This window comes from Lithobates pipiens, unplaced genomic scaffold, assembly GCF_037356315.1.
Source record: "Lithobates pipiens isolate NorthernLeopardFrog02 unplaced genomic scaffold, aLitPip1_a1.2 Scaffold_1, whole genome shotgun sequence".
In the NCBI taxonomy this organism is placed as follows: domain Eukaryota; kingdom Metazoa; phylum Chordata; class Amphibia; order Anura; family Ranidae; genus Lithobates; species Lithobates pipiens.
The window spans coordinates 77,808,222-77,824,414 of NW_027507685.1; the positions used below are offsets into that span (position 1 = coordinate 77,808,222).

At 43.1% G+C, this 16,193-nt stretch overlaps 1 long non-coding RNA gene across 1 annotated transcript; it reads left to right on the forward strand.

Annotated features, from left to right (window-relative positions):
- The first annotated feature begins 1,748 nt into the window (after positions 1-1,748).
- Positions 1,749-9,111, forward strand: LOC143936031 (uncharacterized). The gene is made up of 2 exons (XR_013263605.1): positions 1,749-2,325; positions 6,910-9,111. It is a non-coding gene; the product is annotated as an uncharacterized LOC143936031 (long non-coding RNA).
- Positions 9,112-16,193: the final 7,082 nt, after the last annotated feature.

The following is a 16,193-nucleotide window of genomic DNA, read 5'->3' on the forward strand; positions in this document are numbered from 1 at the left end:
ATATGCCTTTCCAGCTCAACCCAAAGTGGTGAATCTATAGTTTTGAACCAGTGTTGGAGTTGGTCTAGTCTAGATGCCCACAAATAATCATAAACGTCAATTAGTCCCACTCCACCTACTCGGTTATGCGGGATCAGGTTGCTAGGAGAGCAGCAAGCTTTTTTACCATTCCATATAAATTTCCACAGAGTACTAGACAAGGTCTTAAGGAAATGGGTTGGGATAGGTATAGGTATGGATCTGAACATATACAATATGAGAGGGAGAACTGACATCTTACACGCTGCCAATCTACCCATCCAGGATAGTTCAGTCTTGGCTATGCATTTAAGCGTTTCATCTATCTTTAGAAGCAGTGGCTTAATGTTGACAGAGACTAGGGTTTTCGTAGAATTTGTGATTTTTATACCTAAGTAGGGTATGATATCCTCTTTCCATACATACGGAAGGGTGTTCTGAAGTTGGAGTTTGATACGTTTGTCAATTCCTAAATCTAGAATCAATGATTTTGCAATATTAACTTTATAGTACGAAATCTCACCAAAGTTTTTCAAAGTTTCATGGACTAAGGGGAGAGACCTGGATGGGTTTGTCAGCATCAGGACAACGTCATCGGCAAACAAATTGATAACGTGGTTACGAGATCCTAACACGTGTCCAGTAATATCGGCCTGGGATCTAATGGCCTCCGCCAGGGGTTCTATCATAAGGTTAAAAATGGTTGGGGATAGTGGACACCCCTGACGGGTGCCATTAGAAATAGGGAACGGTGTGGAGAGCATACCAGCTGTTAAGACTTGGGCGGATGGATTGGAATACAAAGCCAACATTGCGTTGGAGATGAGACCGTGAAAGCCAAATTTTTTGAGGACTTCTTTCATATAACACCATTCCACCCTATCAAACGCCTTCTCTGCGTCTATGGAGAGCAGCAGAGAAGGCGTTTTAGTTAAATTAGCATAATGAACAATATTAATAATACGTCTTGTAGCATCAGAAGTTTGTCTCCCCCTGATGAAGCCCATCTGGTCGCTCTTAATTAAGGAAGGCATAAACTCTGACAGTCTAAGGGCGATAAGTTTGGCGTAGATCTTTATATCCGTGTTTAGGAGAGAAATAGGTCTAAAATTACTAGGGTTAGTGGGATCTTTGCCAGGTTTGGGTATGGTGGTCACGTATGCTTTTAACATTTCATTTGGAAAGGATGCTGAATGTGCTGCCTGTGTGAACATTTTTTGGAGATGCGGGGAAAGAATAGTGGAAAAGGTTTTGAAATATTCATTATTTAGTCCATCAGGACCGGGGATTTCCCATGAGGAAGTGAAGTGATGACTGATGTTATTTCATGGCTTGTGAACGGTGAATTCAGCAATTCAAGCTGTGTTTCGGAGAGTCTAGGGAGATCTAAATCTTTGAGGAAATGCTGTATTTTGGGAACAGTAGGTTGAGAAGTGTGGGGGTCAGTGCTAAGGTTATAAAGCTCACTGTAATATTGTGCAAAGTGGTTTGCGATTTCCTGAGGATTGATGATTTTATGATGGGATGTAGGGTGTATCAAATGGGAAATCCTAGTTTTGGTGCGTATTGCTCTAATCCTATTGGCAAGATATTTGCCTGCTCTATTTGCACAGGCGTAGGTACGTAACTTCAAGCGTCTAAGGTAGAAATCATAGTTTTGGGCCAGGTGATCTCTCAATTTTTCTCTAAGTGAAGTTATTTGAGTAGTCCGCTGGTGGGAGGTGAAAGGTTATGTTAAGCATCCATCTTGTTTCTGTCAGCCATCTTAATATTCACAAACTTCCATTTCACAATATGTACAGTTTGAACACCCCTTTAACTTCTCAGATAACTGTCTCAACATGAGATTCTTCTAACTCGTGTGTTCTCACACACTTATCTATAACCTTCACACTGTTTCTCAGCATCTTTTAGCTACAGAAGGAATTATGTATCTTTTCTTATATTAATTCAGCTAGCTTAGAACAAAGAACAATAGCGTTTTTGTCTTGACCAGCTGTAATCGTCTTGATGTCTACTGCGCATGTCTTATTCTGTATGACGTGAAATATCCTATATCAATTGCTTTGTAACAACTCAATACAATTAGTTCTCGAAGGACGCCATGGTGTGTGTGTGGTTTTATTTGTCCTTTGAGAATTGATTCCAGATATATCTGAATTTATACAATACATTGGATCTAAGGTCTGAGAGGTTGAAGGGACCACCCTAGACACAGGATTAACCCTTACAGAACTGGGGGCTCGTCCGGGATGGATGTTTATTTACCCTTAATGGACGTGGAAAGCTGCTACTTTTAACGGCTCGGTAAGTGAATTCTATTCTTATTGAGTGAAATTGACTTGCCGGAGTCCAGGTGTCAGGTGTGTGACTTGGCTTCCATCCCACAGAGATTGCTGTTGGGTTATAGAACCTCTCATAAGTATACATAAGTTGACCGGTCATGACCTTGGAGGTCATATAGTGTTTTGGGGACACTTGTAAAGGTTTTGGTGACCTTAAAAGAAAAGATCTTGGCGATCTTAGAAGAATAGGTTTTGGGGACCTAGAAAAATTTACAGAGTACTCTAGAGTTTTAGTTCTGTTCGGGACAGAACTGGTGACTGATGATCAATGTATTGTGTAAACTTTGTGTATGATTGTATAACTGCTTCGCTTTAAAAGTATCACGCTGAATGAATTGCGCTGAGTGTGTATATGTGGACTGCTATTTTGTTTCCAGGACCAAAAGGGAATACTTGATTAGTAGTGTTCCTGGAGGGTACTGGCACAATTTGGGCAGAGGTCCATATTTTAGGGAAGGTAAACAGATTAATGTACATTGCAAGTTAAATTCATCTGTGGTTTAAATTTGTCTGAAACAAAACAGCAGCTCCATGAGCAAGATTGTGCGTTTATTGTATGTCTGAAATACTCTTGAACTTGTTCCAAATTTATTCTGTTACAGTCTTGAAGTGATTGTAGCTGTATTAGTATAAAAAAAGTATCACGGACAGTACTGATTTTTTTTGGTAAAGGAATCTAGGTTGAGGTATTGTCTAATTGTCTGATTCACACCGTTGTCTGATTGTCTGCCTCCGTTAGGTGGCAGTCAACCATGATAAATTGTTTTGTTTTCATAGGAAAATTAAATGCCTAGTTAACCCTTGGGTGGATCATATGGCAGGATGGACAGAAAGCCGGTTTGGGTATTCTGACAATTTTGGATCCATTATTGATCCAGACTTTCCTGAGTAATCTCAAATCCCATACGAAGGGGAACTTTAGAGGCAGAGGAAATTTTAGAGGCAGATTTAAAGGCAGAAATGGAAGAGGGATGAGTCGCTCTAGAAACAATGGATGTTTCAATTGCGGTGCTGAGGATCACTGGGTGAGTCAGTGTCCTCACCCCACCCCTCCTCAGACTCCCGATTCCAGCTCTGTCCCTAACCAGACACAGCAACCACAGGCATCCATCCAACTAGGTCCAACATTTCCAATCAAATGGGGAAATCAACAACAATGATGGGGCCCGGAGGGTAGTGTCCCAGCTTTTCCTTTTGTCTCAGATGATTTCACTGACAGTCCAATGGTTGCTATTTCAATAAATGGGAGACTCCTCCCCTATCTTGTCGATAGCGGGGCCACTAGGAGTACTATTTGTGAAGATCATTTCAGAGGCAAATGGGAACCAGCGGAACCCTCTTTGGGAATTAATGGGATACTGACAAAAACATATAGGACTCCACCCCTACCAATTGAAGATGATGAAGGGTACACCATATGCACACATTCTTTCAGGATAATACCAAGGTGTCCTGTAAATTTGTTGGGAAGAGACTTGTTTGGGCCACTAGGAATCACAATTAGAACCAACTCAGAAGGAGGTCTAGACATTTCCTCAGATAAAATCACTATAGTAGCATGCAAACCAGGTTTATTGATGCTGTCACAAGAAAATAGTGAAGAAGATTTTGAGGATATAGACCCCCCAGGTCTGGTCTACATCAGATCTGGATGTAGGACTTGTTTCATGCACACCATACAGGGCCACTCTCAAAGAAGGTGCATTTCCTATCTATCACAAACAGTATCCACTCTCTAAAGAAAAGATGGATGGCATAGTGCCAATGGTGAAAAAGTTTCTGCAGGATGGAATCCTGGAGGAAATTATTTCTCCATACAACACACTTGTTAACCCTGTAAAGAAGCCGGATGGCTCCTTCAGATTTGTACAGGACTTGAGGGCCATAAATGACCTCATAGTCCCAATAGCACCCATTGTACCTGATGTTCCATCTCTACTGTCCTCCATTCCAGCAACAGCCAAATGTTTTACTGTGATTGATTTAAAGAATGCTTTTTTCTCTGTCCTTGTAGACAAGGAGACAAGGCCACTCTTTGCTTTTACTGTGTCGATTGACCAACACAGTCGCCAGTTTACCTGGTGTAGAATGCCCCAGGGATATATAGACTCACCTGTGGTCTATTCTATAGTACTCCAAGCCACCCTCAGGCCTTGGACTGCCCCTCATGGTTCTGTACTGTTGCAATATGTTGATGATCTTTTGATTTGTAGTTCTTCAGAGGAGGACTGCCGAGCTGATAGCCTATCCTTATTGAAATGGTTACATACGTGTGGTCACAAAGTGTCTAAGAAAAAATTACAATGGTGTAAACAGGAGGTTGAGTACCTAGAGTTTGTGCTGTCTCCGGGAGTTAGGAAAGTCAGTCACAAAAGAACTGTTGCTATAGTGGGTCTGCCCCGCCCACTTACCAAGAAAGACCTGCTAACCTTTCTTGGAATGATTGGTTACTGCCGCCTGACTGTTCTTTCTATGACAATATATTGAGACAAGCAACCCTCTCTGAAATGTGTGATATTGTAAAATGGTCTGATGAAATGTTAAATGCTTTTACCATGTTGAAAAGTGCAATGGTTACCAGCCCGAGCCTCGGCCTCCCTGATTTTAGCAAAATGTTTGACTTGTTTGCTAGGGAAAATTGCAGAACCATGGCGGGAGTACTGGCACAGGAACATGGTGGGAGACTGCGCCCTGTAGCTTTTTTCTAAAAGGTGGTTCCAGTACAGGTGCAAGGCATGCCTGCTTGTCTCGTTGAAGCTTGAAGCGTTGGCTTCTTGTTCTATGGTTGCAGAGTTGGCAGCACCATTTACCTTGGGCCATAACACTACTTTACACACCTCACACAACGTTGCCACACTCCTCAAAACTTTACATACTCAGCATATGTCAGCACAAAGATTGAGTGGGTATGAAGTCATCCTCCTGTCCAATCCAAACCTGAAAATAAAAAGTTCACACAAACTCTGGCCCAGCTCCAATTTTGAATGCCTTATTAGGTCTTAAAGGAGAACAGGATGACTTACCACCACCTCATGACTGTACACAATCAATACATCAGGACACTTCACCTAGAGCAGATATGCTTTCAGTACCAATTCCTACTGCACAAACAGTTTTTGTTGATGGCTCTTGCAGCAGACCGAGTGATAATGTCTATCATGCAGGATATGCTGTTGTCCAACTGCCGGATACTGTCCTCGAGGCCAATGCAATACCCTATCAGTCTGCACAAGCTGCTGAATTGATAGCATTAACCCGTGCATGCCAGCTGTTTGCAGGAAAAGAAGTAAACATTTACACTGATTCCAGGTATGCTCATGGTGTGGTTTGGGATCATGGTGTAATATGGCTTCGCAGAGGATATGTGGCAGCAGATGGAAAGAGCATCTCACACTCTGACCTAGTCACAGCATTACTAGATGCAATTCAGTTGCCTTCAAAACTAGCTATCATGCACTGTAAGGCACATACAGGCCAAATGACTGATATAGCCAAAGGTAATGCACTAGCTGACAGAATAGCTAAAGAAGCTGCATCTACACAAAAGGCAAACATTCAAATGCCCATGCTAACACCTCAGCCATGTTCCCTGAAAGAGACACATTGGCTCACGGAACTACAGGCTTTTGCCACCCCTGATGATATTGCGCAATGGAATTGTGATGGGATGGTACAAAAGGATCCTAAAACAGGATTAATCTGCAAAGAGGGGAAGCCGTGTATTCCTGTTGCTAGCGCCCCCCTGTTCATTGCACAATACCATGGACTGGGTCACAAGGGATGGCATGCCACATGTGAACTTCTAGATGCAGATTTTTTCATTGCAGGATTACCTAATCTAGTCAAAGCTTTTGTAAGGAGATGTGTCACTTGCATTAGGAACAATCCAACAAACCCAAAGAAATCAAAACATGAACATCTTGAGTACCCAACAACACCGTTTACCCATTTACAGATAGACTTTACACATATGCCCAAAGAAGGAAAGAAACAATAATATCTTTTGGTCATAGTGATCATGATGTCACGCTGGCCCGAAATTTTTGTCACCAACAATGAAAATGCACAAACTGTAGTGAAGATCCTCACACAGGAAATTATTCCTAGATGGGGGTGTCCATTGCAAATAAATTCAGACAATGGCCCAGCTTTCACAGCTAAAATATGCCAAGATCTTGTAAAAGTACTAAAAATAGACTGGAAATTTCACCTCCCCTACCATCCACAGAGTTCAGGAATTGTAGAAAGAATGAATAGAACAATTAAAGACAGGATAAGGAAAGCTACGGGTGGGAATTTTGGCAAGTGGAAAAAAGTTCTCCCAGCTGTATTAGCTGAAATCAGAATGACCCCTCACAGTGTGACGGGTTATTCCCCCTTTGAGGTACTCATGGGTAGGCCATTCCCCACACCGTGGGCTAATCATCCCTTGATGGTAGAGAAAGGTGATTTGGAACAAATACAGGAGGAATATGTAAAAAAACTGATTGAAACTCTTGATATTGTCGAAAGAAGAGTTGCTCGCACCTCTCCTTCTTCTTCACAGGTACCAACCCACCCGTTCCAGGTCGGTGATCAAGTTGTGGTCCAGAGGCTTCAGAAAGGTCGAAAGCCGCAAGAGGTTCCATTCGGACCAGTGACCAAAGTGGTAGCCGTCACCAGGACCGCCATCCTTACAGAGGAAAGTCCTACTTGGATCCATGCCAGCAGAGTAAAGAAGGTTGATCTAAGCCCAGGAATTCAAGAAAGGCTGAAAAGAGGTGAAGCAGGTGTTTTAAGTCCTCAAAAGACAAGCACAGACATAAAGGACAGTGATGTCACTCATTTCACCACAGACTTCTGGGAAGGCCTTTTGCCTTCTGGTGATGTTTCTACTTCTGATCTTTGTCCCAGTGTGGATAATAACTAACTGTATTTTTCATCCTGAAGACTTAGGTGCCTTGAAACTCATATGTGGTAAAAGCGAAATACACACCAACCATACTGACTTTCACCTCAGAAATCGCAGTAAAAGAGATGTCTCTAATGAATTGATCAAAGAAACAAGTTTTTCTGGAAAAATGTTACTGTTAAAATTTAAATATGCTTATGCTAGAAAGTCAGGATATGAAAAATGCTGGATTTGTAGTAAGTTGCACCCAGAAACTGCTAAAATCCCACTTTTAGCTGTCCCTCTGAACCTTAAGTTATTAAGAATGTCTCGGAAGGGTACCGCAATCAGAGTATTATGTTTTACACTTTAGGAAGGACACATGAACCTGAGTGGTGTGTTCAGTTAGGCAATACATCCAACGGAATAGGTATGTGTTCCAAGTCTGTATTTAACATTTCAAAGGGTATTCCCTTCCACACCAGTAACATTATCATAGGTCATATGTGTAGTTACAAAAATCAATCCCTTAACAACACCATTAGTGAACTTACTACATACAGGAACACAACCTCTGGGATACTTGTGAGTAAATTTGTTAGTGCTGCATTTGAGGCTGGAACTGAGCCCCAACGTAGTTCTCTAAGAAGCTTTTCATTGGGAAACAATACATATGTATGCTGTGCTAAAATTTGTTACCCATGGATCCCCGCAGGAGTGAAAGGATGGTGTTATTTAGCACAGTTGGTACCAGTCATGTCAGCCCTAGGCCAGAATCAGGAACATCACATACAAGTTACTTCAAGTCCAGTACATAGGTTAACTTATAAATACAAGAGAGAAGCCCCACCTATGTTTTCTACTTCAGATAAGTCATGGACATGGTTTCCATCCTGGACAGGATGGGGCATAACCATGATGGACAAATTAAATAACTACATTAGTTTAATAAATGATGTTATGGAAAAAAACTCCCAAGATATAGGACTACTCAATGTCGAGCTCAAAGCAATTAGAAGACAACTAGAGTTACACGAATTAGCTATTGAAAGCATGAGTGCAGCTCTGACAGGTTTATGCGAAATGACCCAAGATTATGAATGTTGTACATGGTTTCACAATACCAGCCTGGAAATCCCAGACTACTATGATGTTATTAATCAACACCGAACACAGGTAAATGAATTAATGAAACAAGCAAGGGACATAGGTAATTATGGATGGAACCCCTTTTCTAGTTTGGGTTTAGGTGGAATGTTTTCATGGTTAAAGGACATAGTGATTATGATTATCATAGTACTATTGTTAGGATTGATAGGCTACTTGATTTTCAAGCTTATTCTACTTTGTATTAGCAAGTGTACTACACCAGACCAACCTTCTCACGCATATACACAATATCTACAGCTTTATGTAAAAGAATATAACAAACGTAGCAAGAACCGTAGATTTCAGGAGGCTGCGGATCTGTAGAAGTCATTCCATGACTTAAGAGGGGGTTGAAAGGTTATGTTAAGCATCCATCTTGTTTCTGTCAGCCATCTTAATATTCACAAACTTCCATTTCACAATATGTACAGTTTGAACACCCCTTTAACTTCTCAGATAACTGTCTCAACATGAGATTCTTCTAACTCGTGTGTTCTCACACACTTATCTATAACCTTCACACTGTTTCTCAGCATCTTTTAGCTACAGAAGGAATTATGTATCTTTTCTTATATTAATTCAGCTAGCTTAGAACAAAGAACAATAGCGTTTTTGTCTTGACCAGCTGTAATCGTCTTGATGTCTACTGCGCATGTCTTATTCTGTATGACGTGAAATATCCTATATCAATTGCTTTGTAACAACTCAATACAATTAGTTCTCGAAGGACGCCATGGTGTGTGTGTGGTTTTATTTGTCCTTTGAGAATTGATTCCAGATATATCTGAATTTATACAATACATTGGATCTAAGGTCTGAGAGGTTGAAGGGACCACCCTAGACACAGGATTAACCCTTACAGGAGGGAGATGCTTTATTAAGGGCTTCTAAATTGTGGATGTCGGAAGTAATGGAGTCTATGGTTGCAGTATACTTCTTTTTGAAAAGGATGCCTCTAATAAACGCTTTATGGGCGTTCCAGAGTGTGAAAGGACTCTCTACTGAATGTTCATTTTGTTGGAAATATGTTTTAAGGTTTTGAGAAATCAGTTCCCTGGTACTGGGGTCCTGTAGTAATCTAACACTGCATCGCCAGATGGGTGACGAGGGGGAGACACCCTTCTCATGTATAGAAAGTGATATGGCAGAATGGTCAGACCACGTAATATCATATATCTCAGAGGATGAAACATTTTGTAAAGTCCATTGATCTGATAAAAAGAAGTCTATTCTGGAATAAGACCCATGTACATGGGAGAAGAAGGTAAAGTCTTTCTCGTTGCCATGTGTGCATCTCCACACGTCGTACAGTTATTCTGAATGTAGGACCTTATTTAGGTAGGTGTTGTTGTTACGTTTGACATTAGAAGTGTCAAGTTGTGGGTCGACAATGAGGTTGAAATCGCCACCAATAATGAGACTACCGTATTGGATAGATTGTATTTTACGGATTAGTCTATTCAAAAACCTAATCTGTCGGGTGTTTGGGGCGTATATGGATACAATGGTGTACGGTTTAGAGTTAATATCACCCTGGATAATAATATAGCGACCATTGTCGGCTGTGATGGAGTTCTTGAGATGGAAGGAGACCGTGTCACGGATGGCAAGAAGAACACCTCCGCTTTTTTTATTTGGATTATTTGCCAGGAATACATGTGGGTAGTTTTTGTGTGTACATTTGGGATGGTTGTCCTGTTGAAAATGAGTTTCCTGCACACATAAAATATCCGCCTTTAGTTTATGAGCTTCGGTCCACAGCGAGTAGCGTTTCACGGGGTGGTTGAGGCCTCTGGCATTAATGGAAACAAAAGTAATAGTCATATTTCAGGTGGGAAAAAATGTGTAGGTGTACTCACAGTGTCCTTCGAGAGTTATTAGAGTCATCTGATCTCCATGAGGTTGACAGAAGAGATGCTGCCATGGTAGTTAGAAATGTAGTAGGACAGGAGATGAAGGGTCCATAATGTGTAGGTCCAGTGCTAATGAAACAAAGGGTGTAACCACAAAAATAAACAATAACGTATAGAATAGTAAAAATAGAATCATATAAGCGATCCATATGCAAACAAAGCTGCAGAAATGACAAATGTCAGGGGTAAGAACAAGGAGAGATGAAGAAATCCTTGTGTCCAGGGAGAGAACATATTTGTTAGCGGTGTATGATCATTTACTGCCATCAGTGACATTTTTGGGGGCTCGTCTGCGCGAAACTACTTGCCACTCGTCCGGAATAGGGCGTAGTTGTGTTGCAGGTGGTTCCAGAGGGCTTTGTTGTGGAAGTATGCCCCATTGACGCAAGAGTGCGATACCTTCAGCTAAAGTGGTAACTGTGTGCATGGTACCATCATGTGAGATGGACAACTTTGCTGGGTAACGCCACTTGTGTGGTATATTGTGGTTGCGCAAGGCCTTCGTGATGGTCGCTAAGTTTCGGCGCAATTGCAGAGTATGCCTTGACAGGTCAGGGAGGAGGATCAATTCTGCATATTGAGAGAGGTTGCTGCCCCGAGTACGAAACGCAGTCATAATTTGTTCCTTGATATGATAGTAATGCATCTTGAGCAAAACATCCCGAGGGGTACCTTCAGGGAGAAATGCTGGCTTGGGGATTCTGTGAATCCTGTCAATGGTCAGTTCTTGAGGAGATAATGTAGGGATAATGGTGGAGAATAGCGTGTGTACATACTGCAGTGATTGGTTTGGAGGTATGGCTTCAGGAACACCTCTGATTTTAATATTGCACCTCCTAGAGCGGTCCTCGAGGTCTGCAACTATACTCTTTAGCCATGCTATCTCTTCGTCATGGGACTTGTGAGCCTCTACTAAAGTATTGAAGGAGGTAGTGCATTCCCCCATGTTGCGCTCCACTTAATCCACTCTATTACCTAGGGCCAATACTTCCCTATGGCAGTTAGTGACTTCTACAGTGAGGTCAGCTTGTATGGAGGCTTTGAGTGACATCAGCATCTCCTTAAGGACCGTATCTGAGACCGGTCGATCGGATGTAGGGTAGGCCGCAATCAGGTCGGATGCCGGTGGATGTATAGCATGGCCTACAGGAGCGGATCCGCTTACCTCCATGTCGCGGTCCGCTCGGTTTGCGTCTGGAGAAGATATCCGTTGCCTTTGTTTGGCTGGGCTTCTAGTCATTGGGCTATTCGTCCCCGAGGAGGAACCGCTGAGGGAAGTCGTTCGGAGGTGAGGTTGTTGCGAGGCCTGCTCCTGAATTTCAGTCACACGCGATCCGGCGCCATTTTGTGTGATTCCGCGCGCTCTGAAGAGGTTCGGAAGTTTCCGCGGCGGTTGCTGATTCTTTCTATTTTTTGCCATCTTCGGTGGAAGCGAAGGTGTCTACACTGCGTTGTAGATAGGTTTATGTAGAAATATGTCACCGATGGAGTTGCGATAGGGTTGTTCTCTCCGGTGGTCGAACGGAGCTCTCAGCTCAGGCGTCCATCTTGGCGCTCGGTCGCCACGCCCCCCAAGTTGGCATATTTTTTGTTATAAAATCAGCACTCTCAATTTCTTTGAAAACATTTTTCGGGAAACACTGTGCTCAAAACGTTGCCTACCCCTGTACTACAACATTTATTATTATCATTATTATTATAAGTATTATTGTACAGAATTTATATAGCACCAAAGCAGGCAATACAGTTATAATACAATAACATACAAGAGGATTAGGAGGGCCCTGCTCAGAAGAGCTTACAATCTAAAGGCATTCCACTTTTTATTTAATTTGGATAAGATTTTTTTTTTACAGTTTTTTTTTTTCTCTTTTTTACCGACAGCCTATTCTAGATTGTTTGGCAACCATGACACTAATATTCATACCCTGTCAGGAGAATATGAACAGGTGATGTTTCAATAACAGTGGCAGGTTTTATGGTGCTGCTGATTGTATAGAACACAGGACATTCCCAGGAACCTATTGGTTTAAATAGAACATTCATTCTAGATCGACATCTACGTGTGCTGGGAAAGCCCACAAAATCACATGCTTTCCCAACACACAGGGAAATGCACTGCACTTGAGTGGGGGTGCCACTAATTGTCATTGGCACCCCCATGCATCTGCAAACACACATCCTAAACTGAATGGTGCTGAAGCAGAATGCGGTTCTATGCAGCATGTTTTAGGAAAACAGCCAGGGACTTCTTTTCCGTATTTTTCCCAGGCAGGGAAGTGAATGACATTTGTAGGACTCAACCCAGTGTTATATTTTATGTTACCTCATACCCCCCTCCAAACCCCATCCCTCTTAACAAATGACAGGACAAATTATGGAGTAAATGGCCATCAGGCCTAAACTTTATTAACAAAATATAACTTTTAATAAATTCCAAAACTTTAAACACTGTAAACATTCCCAGCCTTTCCAAGGGGTCATGGGTACGTAGCATCACAACCTAAATGGTCACTGCAAACAACTTCAACTTTGACCTCTTGACCTCCAGGCGGCAACCCCTGTCTCGGAGGCTATAACCAACTCTAGCAGTGGCCTACCATTTTAAACCCTTCCAGGTTAACCCCTCCTAACCTGGAAGTACATAACCACCCCCATCCCATGGATGGGTACAACAGACCTTTTTCCTGTACTTCACTTCCTCCTCTAAAGCCCCAAGAACCGCCCAACGGAGCACACTCCGCCATACCTGTGACCAACCCCAGTACCAAAAAAACAGGGAGGGTGGGTGGGGATCGCTGCTTCCTCCTCCGCTCTCCGACTGCCAGCAATTCCCTAGCCAGAAAGTAATAGATGCCGTGGCTCCGCCCCCAGCTCTGCCCACCCCTAACCCCTTAAAGCGGCCAGCAACCTCTAATTATAACGGCGACTGTGCAGTCCAGCACATGTCATGCCGTCCCTATGCCTACACCCCCCTTGTGGCTGTTAGCTGCGGGACTCACTTTAAAGTGAATGGGCTGTCCTATGCGCAAGAGCATGCAGAGAGGCACCCACGCAAGCAATAGTGCCTACCAAGCCCATTCACACCACCCTGCATTGAGCTGTGATGTGTAGCCGATAGAAGGGGCAATTTGCTTTGTGTGCCGCGTGTTCAGTTCACACCACAGAAGTGAAAACAAGTAGGATGTTCTTTATTACCATATTGTTTTTGGTGCACTACAACACTGTGTACGGTGGTGCATACACAGGAATGATATAAGAGTTTGTGACATTTCAAAAAGCTACAAAATGAAAAAAAGAAAAAGTTGAATAGTGTGATGCATTGTAATAAGCACATCACTCTGTTCCCTTACCAGCACACACCAGGAACCTCTTCTGATATGAGGTCACACTGAAATTTTAGATGGCCAAGCTAAGCACAATATGAAGCATAAGCATAATATGAATACAGATTATTATCTTTTATTATATTTAGCACCTTTAAAAATGTAAAATTAGTTATATTAGAAAAAATATAAAACCTATTAAGGTTTATAAGGTTTTATATTTCTTCTGAATGTGATACCACCTGTTTATCCTAAATCTCATCTGACTACTATGTTTATATGCAATATCTTTTTTCAAAAGTCAAAACCATTGAAAAGCAACTGTATAGCCTAAACATTATCTTTAATGGATATGCAGACAATTAAAAATGAAAGGAAATTGATGTAGAAAAACAAACTGAAATTCTAATCAAGGGCGCTGAAGACCCTAGGTACCCCTCTGGCCCTTTCCACTCTGTATATATCCAAATGGCGAGGAGGGCTGGGAGTCCCCCCCTTTTTGCACCACTATAGAGTGACTCATTTGGTCCAGCTGTATCAAATTTATGTTGAGACGTACAAGCCTGACTGGGTCAGGCTGGAGACACATGCTAGTCTGACTCTCCCCCTGGACCTCTTAATGTGGGTCCCCGCAAGGGAGTGTTGGGCAGTCTTAAGCCCCTCCCTATCAAATTTCCTATGTTTGTGGGACACTAAACCACTCCCCTGCCCCCAGATCAAAACAGACACGCCTAGCTCACAGCATAGGCCTGCCTAAATTTACCTGCGCTGACAGTACAAAACAAGCCCACTACTCTAGCACCTACCTACCAATGGTAGAGAGTGCTACACAGAATAAAGTGAAGGTTCTGGAGTGGCCATCTCAGTCTCCTGACCTCAATATCATTGAGCCACTCTGGGAAGATCTCAAACGTGCAGTTCATGCAAGACAGCCCAAGAATTTACAGGAACTGGAGGGTTTTTGCAAAGAGGAATGGGCAGCTTTACCATCTAAGAAGATAAAGAGCCTCATCCACAAATACCACCAAGTACCGTATATACTCGAGTATAAGCCGAGATTTTCAGCCTCTTTTTTGAGGCTGAAAGTGCCCCCCTCGGCTTATACTCGAGTCATCGCTGTCTGCCCGCTCGATCAGCGTGTCGAGCAGACAGACAGCGGCCATTCTATTCAAAAGCCGCGCCTCCGGCTCCGCCTTCGCCTGTGATAGGCGGAACACTGAATTTCCCAGCAGCCTGTGTTCCGCCTATCACGGACATCGTATCATCCTCGTACTACGGACGAGGATGATACGACGTCTGTGATAGGCGGAACACAGGCTGCTGGGAAATTCAGTGTTCCGCCTATCACAGGCGAAGGCGGCGGCGCAGCTTTTGAACTTTACAATGGCCGCCGACGAAGAGGGCACGGGACGGAGGCAAGGGAAGGCACGGCACGGGACGGGACGGGACGGCGGCGGCAAGGCAAGGCAAGGCACGACACGGGACGGATGCAAGGAGGCAAGTCACGGCACGGGACGGAGGCAAGGAGGCAAGGCACGGGACGGAGGCTCGGGACAAAGGTAGGCTGGACACACACACACACACACACACACACACACACACACACACACACACACACACACACACGGATGGAGACACACACAGGGATGGATGGATGGATGGAGACACACACACAGGGATGGATGGATGGATGGATGGAGACACACACACACACAGGGATGGATGGATGGATGGATGGAGACACACACACACAGGGATGGATGGATGGATGGACACACACACACACAGGGATGGATGGACGGACACACAGGGATGGACGGACACACAGGGATGGACGGACACACAGGGATGGACGGACACACACACAGGGATGGACAGGCATGTCTCACCCTCGGCTTATACACGAGTCAATAAGTTTGCCAGTTTTTTTGGGGGTAAATTGGGGGCCTCGGCTTATATTCGGGTCGGCCTATACTTGAGTATATACGGTAAACACAGTTGATTGATAATAAATGGCTTCAGCCAAACACTAACTATGAGTGAAAGAAAAGTTTTTATGTTATCATTCATATTCTCTGAAAAATGGCCAAGAAATCATAAATTCTTCCAGGGTATGTAAACTTATGAGCACAACTGTAATAGAGTAGTGTATTGCTTGTCAGCTGCAGGATATTTTAATGGAGCATTGGGAAAAATATACCACAAAAAAGGAGTACAGTTATATGTTTTACTACAATAATTACAAGACTACAGATGGCACACTAGTAGAACATTAGCCAGCAATACCATGATTTTTAATAGCTAGGCTAGGCCAAAATGTATCGGAGACAAGAGCACAGGCTAGTGTGCAGATAAAACAGCAATGTAAAATTAGCCGGCAGCAGGAACATTTTAACCACTTGCCAATCTCACTATAGCCAAATGGCCGACTATTTCTGGGACGCTGTCATATGGCAGTGTCCCGTGATCGTGCCCACCGCGTGGTGGGCCCACTCTGTGATCACAGTGTCCGGAGGACACTGCTGATTACAGATTGAGGTAAAGAGCCAATCAGTGGTTCTTTACCACATGA